Source organism: Microtus oregoni, unplaced genomic scaffold (genome assembly GCF_018167655.1).
Source record: "Microtus oregoni isolate MIOR12 unplaced genomic scaffold, Mior012 000003F_ref0000135, whole genome shotgun sequence".
Classification (NCBI taxonomy): Eukaryota; Metazoa; Chordata; class Mammalia; order Rodentia; family Cricetidae; genus Microtus; species Microtus oregoni.
Genome location: NW_024543062.1, coordinates 38532464 through 38538338, shown reverse-complemented (window position 1 = coordinate 38538338; position 5875 = coordinate 38532464). Strand labels below are relative to the sequence as shown.

The 5875-nt window shown below is 36.0% G+C and overlaps 1 non-coding gene across 1 annotated transcript; it reads right to left on the bottom strand.

Moving 5' to 3' along the window:
• Positions 1-5023: 5023 nt before the first annotated feature.
• LOC121446664 lies at positions 5024-5125 on the bottom strand. The gene has a single exon (XR_005974097.1). It is a non-coding gene; the product is annotated as a U6 spliceosomal RNA (small nuclear RNA).
• Between the last annotated feature and the right edge of the window lie 750 nt (positions 5126-5875).

The window sequence follows — 5875 nt, the reverse complement described above, 5'->3', positions numbered from 1 at the left end:
ATAAATGCAAATCAAAACTACTTAGAAATTCTATCTAATACTTCTCCGAATGGTTAAGTTCAATCACACAAGTGATAGCTCAGGCTGATTAGGATGCATTGCAAAGGGAAATTATCTTCATTGCTGAAAGTGCAAAGCTGTACAGCCACCATTGAAATCAGTATGGTGCATCCACTGAAAATTGAGAATTGACCTACCTCAAGACCAACATATACCATTCCTTAATATGCACCAAAGGATACTGTAGCAAATAGCAAGGGCACTTGCTCACCTGTGTTCATAGCAGCTTTATTCTTAATAGCTAGAAACTGAAAAAAAAAAAAACTAGATATACTTCACCTGAAGAAAGGGTAAAGAAAATGTGGTACATTTACACAATTGTGTATTACTCAGTAGCTAGAAAAGTGTGACATCATGTAATTTGGAGGCAAATTGTTGGAACCATACAGAGGAGGCAACCAAGACCCCAAAAGACAGTTATGATATGTAAGAACTTTTAAGTGGATCTTAAGAATTATGTAAAAGATATTATAACCCACAGACCCATAGAGGGTAAATAAAAGGTAGGGCTCTAGAGGGAAGCATTGAGTTTGGGAAATCTGGCAGAAGATGTGGAAGGAGGATTGTAGAAGCCAGAGGGGTCAAAGATACCAGGAGAAAAAGACTGACAGAATCAAATAAGCATGGCTCTTCTGGGCTCAGAGAGTGACGAAAAACTCAGAAGGTGAATGGGTCTGCACTAGCTTTTCTGCATCAGGTTGTGCTCATTTAACTTGAACATCACAAGTGGGTGTTTAGCTTGGAGTTTTGGGGGAGTGGGAGTGCCCCTGACCCTTTTGACTGTTTTGGGGACACTTTTTTTTTTCCTACTAGGTTGACAAGTTTAGCCTTGATATGAGGTTTTGTTGCTATCCTGATTGCACCTTGTTATGCTCTTTTCAGTTGATGGCACTGGGAGGCCTGCTCTTTTCTGAAGGAAAATGGATTAGCAATGAATCTATGGGAGATGAGAGATAAGGTTGATGGAATTGAGGCTGCTGTGGGCTGTATTATATGAGAGAAGAATAAATTTAAAAGATAAAAGTCATATGTACTCAACTCACTCATATGTGGTATTTAAACATAAAGCAAAGAAAACCAGCCCACAAATCACAATCCCAGAAAACCTAGACAACAATGAGGACCCTAAGAGAGACATACATAGATCTAATTTACATGGAAAGTAGAAAAAGATAAGATTTCCTGACTAAATTGGGAACTAATGCAGAAACCTTCAAATGGACCTTTGGAGTGAAAGATTTTTGTACACTCACACTCAGTCCTTCACTCAGCTAATGTCTTCATCAAACTTTTTTTTATGGATCAGGAAGCCATGTAGAAAACAATGAAAGGTTTTAAGAGTCAGAGATAATGAGTGACTCAGAGGACACAGTGTCTTCTAGACTCTAGAGAATTTATGTATGTGAGTTCACGGATGCTGCAGGAGTGCCTTCCGTTCCTTCAGCCAATAGCCGCTGATATACCAGTCCACTGGGGCATGGTCTCTCTCTTTAAAAAAAAAAAAAAAAAAACAGGGGCAGCTCTTCTTGCTCTCTCTCTTGCTTCCAGCTCTGCTTTCAGGTACAAGACTCCTTTCCTGATCGCGGAGAGGGCTGTTGTCTGGGATGGTGATCTATAAGTTTTTTTTCCTTTAAATAAGTAACCATTCTATTAATCATAAATCCAAGCTGGTGTGGGATTGGTTGTGATTTACACTTTCACACAGAGATGGTGGGAACATGAACAAGGCCTACACAGGTCAATCCATACATGGTCACAGCACTGAAAGAGGGAGCTGACATGATCTTCCACCGCCTAATGAAGAAGCAATCTCCAAATGACTTTCCTTTGTAAGTACAAAGGAAAGATCAGTCCTCTCCATTGTGGTCTCACTGGGTTTATAAGCCAAACAATAGGGTAGATTACATGCTCAGCAATAGCTGGCACACCAAAAACAAACTTCGTGATAATTTTATAGCTATTTTCATCTCATAATGCTTTGTTTGAGCATTTATTATCTTACTCATGTTTTCCTTTTGTATTATGGTTTCTGATTTTAAGCTTTTCTGAGTTTTATTTGTATATATTTATGTTTGTGTTTCTTGTGGCTTTTTTTCTGCTTTGATTTTATTTGATTGTTTTCCAAAGAAACCGAGAAGGAATCGCTTGACTAGCTTGAGTAAGGAGGTGGGGAGTATCTGTGAGGTAGGAGGATATAGGAGAAAACATGGGAAGGGAAAATATTATCATAACGTTCTTTCTTTCTATCATATGGATTCTGCATATAGAGACATCAGGCCAGCAGCAAGTGCCTATACCAATTGATCTATCTTGTCAGCCTCCAAAATTAATCCATTTTCCTCTTTCTATTTTCTAAGCCTGTTTATGTGGTAAACAAAAGAAAAATGAAACCATTATAATATGAATTTGTTACTAATTCTCTTTATAGCTAGCAAACCTTCCTGTGTGTAGAATTAACTATGATACAGATGAAGTAGGAGGATTGTTAACTTTATAAATATGACTGAGAAATTAAAATGTTATGGTTTAAAAACTAATGAAATGCAAATTTTAAAAAAAATGTTTGAAGGATTATAGAATACAAGAAATAAATAGAAGAAAGTAAGCCAATGAAAATATGCTCATCACCATTAGAAATAGATAAAATACATATTTAAATGAAAATTTATTATCCATGTATTTTATTTATTTGAGTGTCTAAAATAAAATTCAAACCAAAAGGATTTTAGCACTGTATACTGGTGAGGATGAAACATACCGCACCCAAGACAAGTTACAGATGCAAATATGACACTACATCTTAATAACTTATAACATAATGTATGCAATTACTATATGTTCTATTGATCTCTTAGGTCTTTACTCCAAGGAAATAAAAGCATATGTTCACATGTATAAGAATATACATGACAGCTTCATTCATGTTAGCAAATACCAGAGCTATCACAAATGTCCTATTAAAACTAATTCAAGATATAAAGTTTAATTTTAAAATGCCATAAATATACAAGCAAATAAATGTTTTTACATTCATCATATTACATTTTAGAAAATAAAAATTAAGAACCAGATGATAGGGAAATTTTATTGTTCAGTGCTAGTCTCACTTTGATTCCTATTGGTGTGACGAAGTACCAAGACCAAAAGAAATTTGGATGCAAAAGGGTTTATTTGCTTTACATGACATAAATCAAAGTTCATTACTGGAAGCCAAGGCAGGAACTCAACCGTTGTGAGAGGCTGGATGCCTGAGCTGATACACAGCCACGGGGGAGTGCTATTTATTGGGAACATATTTTTAACTAAAGGTTCCATTCTTTCAGATTATTTTAGCTTGTGTCAAGTAGTCATTAAACTAGTGCAGTTTTAGATTTTGTTTGACGATCAAATCAGTACAGAATTACATACATGTTTCTTTCTGTAATAGTGTCAGCTTTATATAATGTGTAAAAGCAGAGTGCTGGTAGCCATGTGTGGAAGTTCCAGAGGAGAACACACTGGCTTGGAAATATTTATATATGAGGAATATGGGATCAATATGATAATATAATTCTAACTTGGGGGAAATATAAGTGTGTGCTTCAATTCAAAGATACTATGAGTATACATTATATATACTCATTCACATAGAATGCAGAAAAGTATAAAAAGTTTAACTAGAAAACATGTCAATGTCTTGCCCTTTATTGTAGTATTATAGTATATTTTATCATTTTTTTCAACTGGAGGATCTGTAAAAGTGATGCAGAAGATCTCTCTTTGTTGTTCTTAAAAGTTTAAACTAATCAAATCTATAATTTTTTTTAAAATTATGATAATTAAATTTCATCAAGAAAACAGTATTATTATACTGTTGTTTAGTTGTTTTTTTTTTTTTCAGAAAATACTGTGGGTTTTTTGTTTGTTTTTTATAGGGCTCTGTGGTATAGTAAACTTTATTGGATGAATAGTCAGGATTCTCTAGAGGCACATGGTGTTGGTGGCACCACCAACATCCACCCAGCTGATAATTTGTATATAAAATGGCTACTGATTTTTTTTTTTGAGTGACTCCAACCAATTTGCTGAAGGTGTTTTTCAGCTGTAGGTGTTCCATGGTAGAATTTTTGTGGTTGCTAATGTATACTATCAAATCATCTCTGAATAATGACTCATTTACTGATTCCTTTCCAATGTATATTCTGTTGAACTCTTTTTGTTGTTTTGTTTCTCCATCTAGGACTTTGAGTACTATAATGAATTGATATGGAGAATTGGACAGCCTTGTCTTATTCCTGCTGTGCATTGCTTTTATTATGCTAAGGGATATTTCTTGTTTCAATGATCTCTCAAGACTTTTATCATGAAGAGATGCTGAATATTGTCAAAGATTTTTTTTCGGCATCCACTTAGATGATCATGTTTGGGTTTTTATTTCAGTTTGTTTATGTTGTACACTATATTGATAGATTTCATATGTTGGACAATCCTTGCATTGCTTACATAAAGACCATTTGATTGTGACCGAGTTTTTGATATGTTCTTAGATTTGTTTGGCCAGTATTTTATTGAGAATTTCTACATTAATGTTCATGAGGCAGTAATTCTATGTAGTTGGAATTATCTTTGGGCCACCCACCAACTTCCAGATAAGGACACAGAGACTTAAATTAATTATGAATTCTTGACCTTAATTTAGGCTTGTACCACTAGCTTTTTTATTTAGGTTTAATTTAAAATGTTGTTATTTATCTAAATTTTGTTTCAGGGCTTTTTACCTTTCTTTCATTCTGTTTGACCTACTTTCTGGTTACCTCCATGTCTGACAGGCTGATCCCTGGCATCTCCCTGGCATCTGTTTTGTTTTCTTTCTTTTTTTTTTCTTTTGTTTTTGATTTTTTTTGTTTCTGTGTGTTCTTTGTTGAATCAAGGCCCTTGAGAATGTATGAGTGATAACCACTGAATAAGGCTTGAGCACTGTGTTCTTTTCTTTGAACACTACATGAATTTCCCTGTCATCCTTGCACAGGGGCCATGTTTATCTTCTCTGTATCATTCAAATTTTCCAAGTTTAGTATATGTGCTGCTGAAGCAAGCACAACATTGTATTCTTTTGTACTTCGTTTCATTTCTTGTAATTCACTTTAATGTTCATTCATATGGTAGCATGTCATTATACCTTATTTTCTTTATTATTATTATTATTATTGAAAAAAATTCTGCCATGTTCAGAGAGTCTGGTTTTATCCCATACTTTTTCAGTCACAGTCCAGCTGGCCTTGGTGAGCTCCCAATAGATCAGTCCCAACATCTCAGTGGGTGGGTGCACCCCTTGAGGTCCTGACTTCCTTGCTCATGTTCTCCCTCCTTCTGCTCCTCATTTGGACCTTGGGAGCTCAGTCCGGTGCTCCAATGTGGGTCTCTGTCCCTATCTCCATCTATTGCCATATGAATGTTCTATGGTGATATGCAAGATATTCATCAGTAGGGCTATAGGATAGGGCAATTTCAGGTTCCCTCTCCTCAGCTGCCCAAGAAACTGACTGGGGACATATCCCTGGACACCTGGGAGCCCTTCTAGAGTCAAGTCTCTTGCCAACCCTAAAATGGCTCCCTTAATTAGAATATATCCTTGCCTGTTCCCATATTCATCCTTCCTTTATCCCAACCATCGCATTCCCCAAAGCTCTCCCCATCCTTCCCTTCTCACTTTTCTCTCCCCGTTTCCCCTTAACCCCATCCCACCCTACCCCCAAGTTCCCACTTTTTGGCCTGCAATCTTGTCTACTTCCAATATCCAGGGGGGTAACTATATGTTTTTCTTTGGGTTCACCTT